General features: G+C 39.5%; 1 protein-coding gene and 1 non-coding gene across 27 annotated transcripts in view; one reads left to right on the forward strand and one right to left on the reverse strand.

The window, feature by feature from the left end:
* LOC308197296 overlaps window positions 1-2624 on the forward strand; it is a 722739-nt gene extending 720115 nt beyond the window's left edge. Inside the window, exon 6 of the transcript XR_013952746.1 lies at window positions 1154-2624. This is a non-coding gene — a transcript (uncharacterized protein). The remainder of the gene's footprint in view (window positions 1-1153) is intronic.
* CTNNA3 (catenin alpha 3) overlaps window positions 1-14896 on the reverse strand; it is a 488015-nt gene that overhangs the window by 28952 nt on the left and 444167 nt on the right. The gene's annotated exons all lie outside the window — the stretch shown is intronic.

Consider the following 14896-nt stretch of genomic DNA (forward strand, 5'->3'; position numbering starts at 1 on the left):
CCCTCTGCAGAGTGGCCCATCTGCTTCCCACTCTTGTGAACCATGTGTTGAATTTTCAAAAGGAGTGTCCTGGTTTCAGCTAGGATAGAGTTCATTTTCCTCCTAGTAGCTGGTATGGTGCTGTGTTTGGGATTTAGGATGAGAATAATGTCTATAACACGCTGATGGTTTAATTGTTGCAGAGCAGTGCTTACACTAAGCCAAGGACTTTTCAGCTTCTCGCTCTGTCCTGCCAGCGGGCAGACTGGGGGTGCAGCAGGAGCTGGGAGGGGACAGACCCAAGAGAGCTGACCCAAACTGGCCAAAGGGGTATTCCATACCATCTGACGTCATGCTGAACAATATATAGGGGTGGCTGGCCGGGGTGGGGGGCCGGCTGCTCGGGAATAGGCTGGGCATCGGTCAGCGGGTGGTGAGCAATTGCATTGTGCAGCACTTGTTTCGTACACATTATCAGTAGTAGTACTACTATTATTATTACTATTATTTTCCTTTCTTTCCAGTCCTAATAAACTGTCTTTATCTCAACCCACAGGTTTTCATTTCTTTCTAATTCTCTCCCCCCATCCCAGAGAGGGAGGGGGGAGGGTGAGTGAACGGCTGTGTGGTGCTAAGCTGCTGGCTGGGTTAAGCCATAACAAGAAAAAGAACGTGTTAGCAGCCCGGAAGTAGGAAAAAAGCTATCTAAGGGTTAATAATGAAAGAAAATACGTATGTGGGCACTGTAGTGCAAACATACAACAATGCCACTTAAAGAAGTCAATACTGTCTTTTAAAATCCTCTTGCTATGCTGTAACCTTTAAAAAAGGAAATAAATGTTCCCTTTATTCTTTGAAGTGTATCTTTACAGTTCTCCAGTGAGAGAAAAGCAAATGAATTGTTTTGAATTTATTATTTTTTTAACATAAGCCCGTTTTCTCTTAACCTTTTTTTCCCAGGCTATTTCCTTATTGTTTCACAAATTGTACTTTGTAGCAAGACCTGTTACAGCAGTAAAACTCAGTGAATCCCAATAGGTTAAAAGTCAAACAGCAAATTCTAATTTAGTATTTTATGACCACTGTGCTATTACTTCTTCAGTGCATTTCTTTCTCTTAATTGTGCAATTAAAAATATAAACATAATTGCAGACCATACCTTTTGATTTTACAGCTCATGGACAGAGTGGTGAAAGAAACCTGAGTTACTGGGAACTTGTCACAGGCTACTCCTCTTGTGGCAATCAGACTTCTAAAACAAGACAGTTGTTGTCTGTCTGGACTCTATTGCAAGTGTCCTCACAACAGCATCATCAGCTGGATTGTGAGAGAATTTCCAACCGCTCTTCTGCTTGCTTTTTATCATTTGGTTGGCCTGTGGTCCTGCATGACCACTTCAGCCTGTGCATAACCCACTGCTATTAAGTAACCAAACCACATGCATCCTCTCTAGCTAGGTGGTACAAAGGACTATCCTCAGTCACCATTTCTGCATCTGCAGGATCAGTTCCTGTTGGCTATTTACAGCTCTCTTCTGTGTACAGTTTCATCAGCTGTGCAGCAGGGACTGCCTGGGGACTCTGGCCAAGCCAGATTCTCCAACACGGCTGTTTATCAACACAGCAGAAGCTGCCTAGGGGAGTCTTTAAGGACACTCTGGAACTTGCCCCTGGAGAGCGCCTGCACTACTGGACTGCACCCTTAACGGAGTTCAGCCATCTCCATGTTTGTGGTCACTCCCTTGTTCCAAAGCCATCCATGGTCTCCTGGATGCATGTGACTACATGGGGAGTTCATGGACCACCCAGGTACTTAAACAAATTTACTACGATGTTCTGTAAAGCATCAAATGGTCTTGTTTTCCTAATATTTTAAGGCTTTTTCATATTTCTTGAACAAAGTAAGGGGATAAAGTGCATGGTAGCATGCCCCATGTGTTTAATTTACAAAATGCATGCCATATATGAATGAGAAGAAAGTATTTCCCCCTGTGGCCTCAAGCAGGTACAATCATTTTGGAATGTAGAAAATAACCTAATACAGAATTAATCAATTTTTTGCCATTGAGTTAAGCTCTCAAAGACAAAACAGCCCTTTTCTCATCTTGTTCTTTGTAATTAAAAACGCAAACTACTAGAAGTAAGTCAGTAGGAACTCTGACAGATACATAAATAAATACACTGAGAAGGGCCAAGCTGAAGGTTCCAACTAAGCTCTGGCCATAGTGTTATGGAGAAGCCTTTAATTGCATTCCACCCCCCCCACCCCCCCCCACCCGTAGTAAAATATATGGTACAGAATTTATGTTTTCCAGGATAAAAAGATATATGGTATCAAAAGAAGGAATAGCGACTGTAAAGAACTCTCTCCTCATGGGTTTTTAGATTTGCAAACATAAAAGCATGCAAAAGAGATAGTATATTCATTATCCAACAAAAATAAACACTGAAAAACACAAAGCCTAAGTTCAAAGAGCTCCTTTTTACAATTTATATTGAAGACCTATCATGAACTACGGTCACAGAATGAGACTTCTGATTCAGTATTATAGGCTAACAGTGCCACCTATAATTATGCACCCAAATAGCTGTAATTATGCATTTATATAAACTATGTGGTGAATAAATATGTCATTCTTGAGCTTACACTTGATCTGTGGTTTTTTTCTAATTAAGTTGACCTCAATCCCACTACACAGATGACAGTGGAAAGAGCAAGGGAAGGTAGATTAATGACTTGAATTTGCTTTACCATGTCATTATTCACATCACTGAACACCACATATACTCTGTGATGAGATGATCAGATACCTTCTCGAGTAACCGTCTCTACATGGAGACTACCTGGTACTTAGGTTTTGGGTACTAGCCAAACAAACTGCAAAGAGTGGGAAATACATCTCACCTCTCCCCTACCCATCTTAAACTTTCTCGCTTTCATTACATCTCCCAAATCAACACAGTATATAATTCTATGAAATGTGGGATTTTTCTCCACTATCTACCATCTGACTTCCTTGTAAATAGCCTATGTTCAATGGATCAAAAATAGAAATTTTATGCAGGTGTTAAATCATGGTAGTCCCAATCTGTCATAACCTCCAGCTACGAAACAGCAACCAGGACAAGCACTGAAGTCTGTATAATGTTTTCCATGCAATTCCATGTATTCTAGCAGGCAAAACACTATTATCCTGCAGCCAGCTCACTTAGCAACTCCCTTCAGCATTTTTCTACACCTATTAATTGTCTAGGGATTCTGTTGACTCGCTGCATGCAGCTATCCTGATATAAGGGCTGACTACACACAACAGATAATCCTTGTATATACCACATGCATCATAGTCAATGGCTGCTTACATACAGAATCCCATTTTAGAGCTTCCAGGTATTCGGAAAAGGTGACTCTTCAATGGATGATGGCAACAACTGAGTACCTTTACAACACCATGAAGACTCAGAACATACATGTTTCCTGCTGAGGGTGCATAAGAAACTACGTAAAGATAGAAAAGAACAAGGAAGTCATGTTCCACTGTGCAGTCTGTGTGTGTGAGACCACAGTTGTTGAGAGGTCTTCTAACAAAATTAAGCTAAGAGCTTTAACAACAACCTTACAATTTTAATTCTGACCCTTTTTTACATCAAGTTTTCTCATTCCTCTTGTCTACATCTTAAATCAGTCCTTCATAAACATCATCCAGACATCGAAAATCAGAAGACTGGTCACAAAGTATAGTACTCAGATACCGTTTCCTTTTTCTCATGTATTTTAAGCTTGTTTTACTTCTACAAGTCAAGACTGCACACTAGTGATGTCTTTAAGCTTTTCATCTATAAACTTGAAAGCACTATTATTTTTTTTTTAATGAAAGCTGAAGGCTCTGTCCACCTCAAAACAAGGGCTGCCTCAACATAGATGGCTATGGTGACTGGCCATGCTTTGCCAGGCCATTCTCTGCAGCATCCCTCAATGCGCTCCTGCTCAGTACCATGACTGTAGCCATGTTGGACACCTCCACAAGAAGCGCAAAGGGGAGAGATGAGGGCTGGAAGAAAAAAAATCTCTTTGGATGTGAATGAGAGCCCTGAAGACTCATCTATTCACAGGTCTACAGATACTTTAGGAAAAAAAGAAAAAGAAACTCATGTTGCTAGATGCAAAAGAAAACTGCAAGAACTGGCAAAACTAATAGAAGTAATATCATGGGCTAGAAAGGACACCATGCTACAAACAGGTCTAACTTTTGGCATTATTTTACTCTACAATGCTAGCCTTCACAAAGCTCTTTCACCTTCCATCCAACCCTCTTCAAAATCTTTAAGTTGATTCACAGTACAGTCATTTCAACTCCTTCTTACCAATACTTCCTACCATAATACTCTATATTGAAGGCTTTATCGTTCCACAGAAATGTTGATTCCAAAATCCATCTTTCAGAATGCCTTTTACTACCTATAATATCATCTTGCTAATCACCTGTCATGCCATTTTAAGTATTTACTTCTGCTATCCCACTTTTAGTGTTAGCATGTGCTATTAATAATTGTACTTTTTAACACTTCTGCCCACAAGCTATCACTAATAGCTTTCAGAGCTAGTAGAAAAATAAAAAGACCTCTCAGGGGGTACAATTATAATTTTAACTACCCAGTACATCACAGCAAAGGAATCAGTGTTCTGAAAAATCCACAGGAAAATATAAATTAATAGCAAAAGCTGACTCAAAAACTCAACTGGGCTAGCTAGCATTTTTGTTCATGAAGATGCATTTGCCTAATGGTATATAAAAATTCTGTCACACTGTCCTTTGCTGAGCTACTGTTTTGCAAAGAAAACATTCGTAATAATCACAAGTTTTGAAAATATGATAAATGGATTTTAAAAGTTGAATGAAGTTAAGTACAAAAAACATTGCACTTAAAGAAATTTTTAGACTTACTGAGTCACTTTTATGGTAGTAAACTACTACATCTTATAAATGTATTTGTCAACTTCGTAGCTTTCCTCTTCAGAACACAATGGCAAATTTTGCCTGATTCCAACATCTGACATTTAAAGACAGATGCGAAGATGTACACCCTACATGCCATGCATTATAAAATCAACAGCAGTTGGAATTGAAGATGATACTGAGCCTAGAGAGGTAGCAAAAGCAAGATTACCAGTACCAAAATGCCACATAATAAACCTGTAATGTTAAATCTATTAGATGACAATTGAAGAAAATAAAATACACCTTTCAACATTAGTCCATTCAATTAGGAGAATCACATCCTAGGATTTACAAGATTTACTGTTCTCACAATTGTGTGTTGTTTTTTTTTAGTAACACTTTCACTGTTGCAAAATCAAACAAATGGCAACGTATCTAATGTCAGTAACGTATTTTGCAGTAAAAAATAATAAAGTACTCATCAAAAATTACATTTTGTGTCATATATTCACCTAGCATATCTGCTGTGCCAGAGTGACAGCTGTTTATTAATATGGATATCTAATCATATTGCTAGATTGCTAATGGCTCAGTAATTCATCTTCTAAATACTCCACAAGTTTTTGATTATATGTTGAACCAGTTATCAAAATATTTTCCAATAATTATTTTTTTTTGCATCTCCATGGCTTCAGAAAAGCAGCATTATTTTGCAGTTTTGTTTCAGAAATCACTATAAAGTTCTCTCACAGCAACTCCTATAAGGAGTCTTGTTTATACATATGCTTATGTACGCTGTATGGAAGACCTGAAGAAACTTCTTTTAAGATGACATCTAATATGAAAATCATCTAAAATTGATGGAAATGTGTTTTGATATGAGAGCGATCCCTTGAAAAAAATATTTTCTGTGGTAAGTCTGGTGACCATCGAATAGGTGACTCAGCTCCACTCTCTCAGTTATGCTCAGGAAGATCAAATCCTAAATATTATCTTCTTGTGCACTAGCACACCCACAATTTTTATTCCTTGATACCTGCAACCTGAGTGCTGTACTTGACTCCCACAAAAAAGTACCTGCCTTGAAAATGCTATGCAAAGAGGAAACTAATCTCAGATTTTCAGAATAAATAAATACTTTGCATAACGGGGATAAAAAACAGTTTTAGAAACAGACTGTATTTTTTCGTTGTACTTTTCTTGCAGCAATTTGATAGTTGCACTTTTCATGCTTGTAAGAAAATGTAAGCAAACACATTCTCATTTGTACTGTTGACTCTCAGAGTTATAAACGGCTCCACAGCACTGAAGGGAAATGCTCACTATGTTCCCATTCTCCAAAATCTCCCACTTTCTTGATGGGCTCTCCTTGTCACTCAGAACTACTTATATAAACAGAGTGTAACACAGAGAGAGTGTGAATGAAATGTTTGTGCTGTCAGCCTTAAGCATTCAAATATCATGAGGTAGGATCCAAAATATCACAAAACTGGAATAAATACTAGGTTATTTTAAATAATAAATCTCAAGTTCTTTGTATTTGCTTTGTTTCTATGCCTTCAGGGGTCACATTTCCAGGATTTGCTCAATAGCCATGAAACATGCTGGTGATGAATTTCACTTACAATAACATAACTCAAGTGTCAAGATATGAAGTAATATGCAACGAAAGATTGCTAACAAAAGTATATGAGTTGTCAACACTGGCTGTTTGAGCCCAAGAAGACAGCACTTAAAACATGGAAGGTCTTAATCCCTATTCTACTCATCAGACATCAGCAAGAAAGCTCTCTTGCAGCCACACGGAACTGAGAGTTAAGTGGCAGACTGAGAGGTGGACATGGTTGGTCACTGCCTAGAATCCATGATGAGCACCAAAAAAATGAACAGAGAGGAAAGACATGAAAAAAATTATTAACACTGGTGCTGCCTGCTAGAATGCACACCCTCTGGCAGACAGTTGTCTGCTGATAGTTTTGCACAAAGCTGCTTAGCTCATTTTGTGTTTCTTTTCATCTTAAGGAATTTGCAATAGATGGGCAATAGAGATAATTCATCATTCCTGTTGCAGAAGCCCTCTTGCGGAATGCTGTGAAGAAGGGATTTCCTTCCCTGAAGCAATGGAAGTACTCACCTGCTGAACTGTTTGGCTTCAGAGACCGAACTAGAGCCAGAATTTGGGTCTTAAAATAGGTCATTCCTTACTGTTGCAAACTGCCCTGTGCAACCTCTGTAAGACAGGTCAGTCCTGGTTACAGTAATAATGCACTCCAAAGGTTTTCTTAACAACCAAAAAGGCAAAGGAATTTTCTTCTCTGAATGGACACAGTTCCTACAAAAAAATATATTCAACACAATTCAACAGGACACGTTACTTACTTGCCATTGGTAACCATCACTGTCACTTCCCTATGTCAAGATAAGAACACTGGAAAAGCTGCTCTGCACAGGCTCTGTGGTGTAAGAGACTTTTAAATTGTGTCACAGTAAATAAAATTTCCTAGGACAGAACAGGAGAACTACCTTCTGGGAGTGTTTCAGTTGAATACAACATACCAAAGAGAGTAAGATGATAGGCCTGAGTAAAAATGACAAATTCTTAAGCTATTTTTTCATCAGAACTAAACTATACTTTATTCTAAGCCCTAAAACTATAGCTATAACTTGTTTTGTCACTCAACAGGACTTACATTTGAAGAGAACTTCTGGAATTCAGAAATTCTGGAATAAGTTGCAGCACAGAGAGCTTGTTGTTCACTGAAATCCTGATGGAATCCTGAGGATTTCTGCTCTGCAGCTTGTGCTGTATCCCAGGCCATGATAATTCTTTCCATATTAATAAGTCTGCTGTATTGATGAGAAAAGCTGCTTTTATCACAGTTAAGCAAACCATTAAACATACTTACATATTTCTCTTTAAATTTATAATGGTCATCACATTGTATGAGCAGAATTATGTGTCTATATAGCTTTTTAGCAGGGCTTGTCCTAGATTTGGTTAGGAAGACAAGTCTCTTGAATTTTGTAAAGTACTAGTGATGAAACACCACACAATCTAACTGAAAGGGAAACACAAAATGTAGGCTCCACACTGCAGCGAAGATGTAAAGGAGAAGAATGGCCACTCAGTAGGGACTTCCCTTTAGAGTATTTCCACAACAATTCTTCCTTCCTCTCACTGCTTGCTTTGTCTAGCCCTCAGAAGCTAATGTGAGACCTTATCTGAGTGGCTCTAACTTGGAAATGTGTGAGGGCAAGAAAGTCATTTGCATTCCTACTCCCAACAACTGTCTGTTCTTCCAGCACAACTTACACTTCACCTGAGATCCACTGAGAAAGCTTTATGATTATCATGGGGCCTCAGCATCTGCTATATTTTAGAGAAGAACTGCTCTCAGAAAGAATTTGGTGATCTATGCTAAAAGCGTCCCTTGAGAAAAAACATACACAAATTTCACAGTTTAAAAAGGTATGAGTAAGAAAAGAAAGACAAGATTCTCCAAGTAACTCAGTGACTCTCATTAATCTAGATTGAACTGCAAATCCCAGAAGAAAAATTATGACTTGTGTAAAGAAAAGCTGTAAAAGAAACACACATGAAAAACAGAATACTGGCAGAGATGAGCTGCAGTAATCAATCTGGCTATGACCACCATTTATAGCCACAATATATTTAGAAATACAAATGCTTTAGATACAGAAGGAAAATTAAAGGAAATGAACAGAGTGAACACTTGTAATACACCTTCCAAGAGCAGTAACTTCTCTGGCAGCAACTTTTTCCTGCCATATCCTGTGTTGTTCACCCAAGAGCAGCAGCCCTTGGTGTACCACAGCACCAAGTTCTGACAGTTGCTAGTAACAAATGCACACCATGCAGTGCCTGCAGTTCATGCCTTCCTATATATGCACTGAGAAATCTTGTAGGTAAATCCCTCTTAGAATATTCATTTTATACTCATCTGATACCCCTAACTGTCCCGCTTGAAAAGCAGTATAAACAGAGGCCAGACAGCATTAATGAAGAGATTCAAAAGAGAGAAATGGAATCTTACATATTCCAGTATAATTAACTGGGAACTATAGTCTATTTGTAACTGTTCAGCCAAAAAAAAAAAAGTGTTATTTTGAGCAGAGCATTACAGTATGTCTAGCAATTACCACAGGACCATACATATAGAAGACGCTTCAAACCTCTTCTGGCATTAAAACCAGTTGGCATTCAAACCAATGGAAACAACTCTGAAAATAAACCAGTACTTAATGATAAATATAAATGAAAGGCATTAGTGTGAATGGCCAAGAATTTCCTTAATTTTGACACTAGTTTATACAGCTTACCTTCAGCTCTAGGTAAAGACAGACAGACTAGTCTCAGGATAGCAAGAGAACAAGTGATAGCCATCCGGGTGGATGTGGGAAACTGTCCTGAATGGAGAAAATCAAACAACAGATTCCTCTGCTTCCTCTTTCTCTGACACAACACTAATCAGAAGCACACTACCTGCAAGTATCCCAGAATATCATGTATTTCAAGGGTTAAGTACCTATGAAAGTGTGCTCACAGCCCCTTCTTCCCCTGACTCCCCACATCCCAACACCCAGCTGTTTAAGCCCTATTACTTGTCACCCAGGTAGGAAGAGGGACACAATGTTTGTGAACCCTTTCAAATGGTTGCTACTTATCACGCCTGAGTTTGTCAGCTATTTAAGCTATTTAAAATGTTTATCCGTCTTAGCATGGGATCAACTCCTTCTTGCCCCTAATGTGATTACTGATCCACTATCCAATTGCCCTGTGCAAAGCGCTTCCTCTTAGGGCAGGCAGTAACTTCTAAGTGCTATTTCATTGCTCTGTAATGTGACTACACTGCCTTTTGATATACTTTCATTATTCAATCTATTCCACTGCCAGTGATGTTTATAGAAAAGAAAAATCAATGTAGAGCAAATTGTTAAAAATGGGTAGCTATGCTCTATATTGGTCAGACTTTATAAACTGCTGTTCTTCACAGCCAACTTTGACATAAGCTTTTCTTCTATTTCTCCATCTCACGGAAGTGAATTTCTCCTTCCCCAAATAATCACCAAGAATTTTAAATAGCTATACTTGTGCTATCTGAATCGTGACACTCAAGAAATTGTGTAAGGATCCCATTTTCACTGTTTTTTTTACAGCTTTAGTTGTTTTATTTATTTTGCTCCTCAGTATGCTGAATACACATGGACTTCCCATAAATCTAACAACAACCTCAATGACAGTATCAGCTATTTCTTTTAGGGGAATAAATGAGGTGCAGACAGGGATTATCTCAATCATAATGAAATAAGTATTACTAGAGCAAGTATATTTAAACAATAGCTTTTCAATAAGCTTACTGTGGATTGAAGATACCCCGCTAAGCTTTGAGACTCCGTCTGTTCATTCTCACCTGTGCAGGTTATACCGCACAGTGTCACCACTTTCCTCTGCCATCACAGATGACACAGAACTACTGGATGCGTTTGATCCACTACTTGCTGACATTAAGATGATCTTAATCATCTGATCTCCGATGATCTTAACAGTTCATGATTGAGACAAGTATGCAAAAATATAGTGCAAGAAGATCATACATTTGCGATTTATAATGCAGATATTTGATGCAGAATTTTCCACCTTTACTATCTTCTACAAGCCCATGTTAACAGCCAGTTGCAATCTTTCAATAAAGAATTTACTGCTGTTGGGCATATGGTGAAGTATGACTACATGTATGTGACCTGGACATTCCAAAATACCTGTCACAATATTTACTCATATTAAGGTCACACACCCTCCATATCCCCAGATACCAACCTCTAAGCAGTCAAGTATCTGCTGCATTGCTATGAACACAGCCTCACTGAATAATGCCGACTGGTGGCCATCTGGCTTTCAGAAAGTCAAGCACTACAAGCCATTCCGTCCAAATGCAAGCTTTGTCCACCATTTCCCATCTGACTTTCTTTCAAGCAAACCAGATGGTATGTCTCTACACAGAACTGAGGGCATGACAAGGGAAATGCCAACTTTATAATAAGAAAGCTGAAACCTGCTCTCAGCTGATGTCAGGCAGTCAGGAGTTTGTGGTATGGGCATGTCTCCCTCTGCCCTGCAGTGTTATGCCTCAAAGGTGTCAAGCATACAGTGGGACAGAGAAGCCAAACTGCCCACTGACTTTCATGAACAGTTGTACTACATCAGGATTGAGGTATACTGTAAGAATGAACACCACACCACTATCAGCAACATTTTAAGGAGAAAGAAATCTAATCCCCAGGAGTACCAAAACAACAACCTCCAGTCAGTGGATAAAAAAATGTGGTTAAAAATGCTGTATGCTGTTGAAGAAAGAAGTGCTGAAACTATTGCTAGGCTGTGTGAACCCCTAAAGGTCCTAGTTTAATTGAAAATGTTTGGAACAGTCTCCAATTCTATTTTTAGCAGAAAAACACAGCACTTGAGTACTGTTTCTGCTGTTCAGCATGCTCCCAAGGTAAGCATTTCTGAACAGTTTTTCTCTTTAGTACGCATATTCAAAAAATGAAAATAAACTACAAAGATACTAAATGAAATGAAATGCACAGAAATTAAAGTAAGAATGGGTGTAGATCTGCAACTTCTTGAAACTGTTGTGTTTTGCTGAATGCTGACCCTGTCCTAGCTTGACTCTTGGCCATAAAGAAAGCAGAAGTTCAAATGAAACACTGTCTGGTGGATCATGCAGAAGAAAGCAGACATTTGGTATGGTGCAGAGGGGGAGGAAGAAAGACTATAGATGAACTGGTTTTATGAAGATGAAGGCTGTGTCTCTCTGAAGTAAGCAAGGTTTCATCTGCATATTGATGAGGGTGACTTTATTAAGTGCTTTATGAAGTGCTTTATTAAGTCAAACAACTGGTCTATAATTCAGTTCAGGGAAGAGAGGAAAATAACAGTAAAACAACTGTTAAGAAGGACTTAGGTCATATATTCAATGTTTTACCATGCTTCCTCTACCCGCCCTATAAATTATTTCTGCTATACAAAACAACTACATCCAGGCACACAGTTTGTAGAAGCTCTAGCTGATTTGGATATGGCTGGGTACCCCCATAAAACCTGCTTTTTGGGTGCACACATTGGAAAATGTGACTTACTCCATGAAAGACATTTTACAGTCTGATAAAGAAACCATGGAAAACATTTTGAAAATTCAAGTCCTTTCTACCTGGCACCATCTTTACTGAAAAAATGAAATTCTGCGTATTTGCATGATTTGAAAGTATCTCTGCAAGAGTGGTTTGCCTGTTTTGTTCTTTGCTAGTTCACAAGGTCCACTGTGAAACACTAGAGCAAGAAAGGGCGTTCTCTCGACAACTGCATTCTAGTTAACCTGTTCTCTCCATGCCCCTACAGGCTTCTTACTCTCTGGCTTTCTTTCTATCTTTCTTTTTCTATTCCATCTACTAGCAGCTCATGCTTAAATCCCTTTCTGGGGGAGCTTCATGGTACTCTATAGTACAACAGCTATAATGAGGGAAAAAGCCCTACAAGAGTTTCCTATTCTCTTTATTTCTTCTATCCAAGACCGTGCAAGGAGCAGATAGTGATTGCTACTTTGGAAGGTATCTTTTAAGTTATTTCTGATAATATAGAACAGTGTGGAAGATTATTCTTTCCATTGTGTTGTGCATGCACCAACCTGCAGAGAAGCTGCAAGCTCTAGAAATACAAAGTTCATAGCATTGCTTCTAAGGTTAAAGAGGAAAGATGGCACAGAAGTGCCCTTGCTGGAAGCCTTCCTCACTCCTTTTTTCACCAGACTGCCCACCTGCCTCCTCAGTACAATCAGAGCAGCAGTCTAGAACGTATCACCACTTCACTAAATTTATCTCAGTCATGAGCAAACCTCTGAAGAGTATCTGCAAATTGTGGTGGCCGGCACTACGAAGTCTATGCAGCTTCAACAGCATTCCCTTCTACTTTATAAAATAACATCCAACTGATCTGTTTCTTTTTTATGTAACTATGTGCGGCTACTATTGGTCCTCTTTCTTTGAATGGTTAGTGTTGATTTTTATGTACCTCCAGAGGGTACTATCTGTACTATCAATTTTGCCAACTCCACTTTGACACTTAAACTCTACGCTTGTATTTCATAAACACCAGACAGATCAACAGTGCAGTAACTGCATAAATCAGCTTTTTTCACCCCGGACAATAAGCAGTCAAGAAAAATGCTGGTGTACATCATACTCTGGATGTGACTGATCTCTTGTAGAAGTACGCAGCATTGAATCAGCAATGAATCCAGCAAAAAAAAAAGTCACTAATATTTTATGTCAACTTTCTGGTCGTAATTAACTCACTGACGTGCCTACACTTCCAATGAAGGGGTTGATAACTGCGGAAGTTTCCAGTCTTTATTTCTTGGAAACCTTCCAAAGGTGTAGCTTCTGATTTCTGCTGATTAATTCAGAAAGAACCTGAACATATGGTGTTATAGCAAGAAATATATAGCATGTGCAAAATATAGCAAATAAATTCTGTAAAAAGAGGTCTACATTTTAAAGCGAAAAAGTTAGGAGAGGTGCTTTGCCTTTTTAATGCTGCTACTTTATTTCTCTAAGATACTTTTCTGGGCGTTCTTTTCAAACAACAGCTTGAGCAACATAAACAGAAAAGCAAGCCTTGCATCAAGCCTCAAAGTACAAAAACCAGACTAATGTGCCAACTGGAGAATGCTACAAAACCCACCACATCCCTAAGCATTATCACATGTACAGCAAACTGTAGTATGTCACTGATCACATCACATCTGGTTTGGACACTGTACTGTCGGTTTCTCCTGCCAGGAGAGCCTGAGCCATCAGAATAGACTCAGAAAAGTGACAGGAGAAACAACAATCCTCAGCTGCAGCTGTCATAGCCCTGAGTGCACCAAAAAGGCCTTAATGGTCTTGAACAACCTCACCTGAGGCCCCCTCCCATAGACTCCACCCACTGGCTCAGAAGCTCTATTTAAGCCCTGTCCTACCCTCACCTTTTCTCTCTGTCCCTGACCTGGTCTGCATTTATAGGTATGTCTGCCTCTAGCTCTGTTTCTAGTTCTATCCTTAACAGGCTTTGGACCTATATTGCTAGTGTCTTGTTTCTTGGATAGACCTCTTGTGCATGTGCTGTACCTTGGCTTTGGGAGATTCCCTCTTTGGATAAATTAGACCTGCTAATCACTTTCCTTGTCTGGGACTGCTGATGGATCTTGTTATAAGTACCCTGTGCTGACTGCTGTGTTTAGATGCTGTAGAACTCTGCTCTGGTCAGTGAAAGCTCTGCAAGCACTGGGATTACTTTTGGATCTAGGCTTGCCTCCCTTAGGAAGCAACTGGCTCTTGCTGTTCCCTGGCAGTAGCCTTTATCCTTACAGCCTCAGGGTCTAACTCCTGGTGCCTCAAGGACAATGAAGAAAATGACCATGGGTGGAAATTGAGCAGTCTGACTCAAACTCCTGGCTGGCCCTGCAGAAGCCTGGAACTGAGCAGGTAACTCTAAGCCCTACCTGATGGCTGCATGGCACCTTTGGGGTGCTCTTCTCCTTGCTAGGGAGCCAACATTGCTTCTGTCCATTCCTGTTGAATGGCAAAAATGCCTGCAGAATACAACCTAGACTGCTGTGAGGTGATACAGCTCTCACCCTTGTGCTGGTCTTTAATGCTGCTCACACAGATACAGTTCTTCCTTGGTCTGTAACCCCCAAGAGCCTGCCCTGCTATGGACTTCCCAGTTGGCTAAGATAAGTGGCTTGGAGGCTGTTAAATTACTGCCTGAAACCCTACTTGCTTGGGAGACTTCTATTTCTGTTGGCAGGAGCTAGTACTTCAGGGTCCTGAACTCACTTTGCAGTTTGAGTTCAGTAGTCCATAAAGCTAAAAGGTAAAAGACAAAACTTTCTAGCACAAGAGATACTCACATTATCC

This window comes from Anser brachyrhynchus (assembly GCF_964034855.1).
Source record: "Anser brachyrhynchus genome assembly, chromosome: 6".
NCBI classification, from domain to species: domain Eukaryota; kingdom Metazoa; phylum Chordata; class Aves; order Anseriformes; family Anatidae; genus Anser; species Anser brachyrhynchus.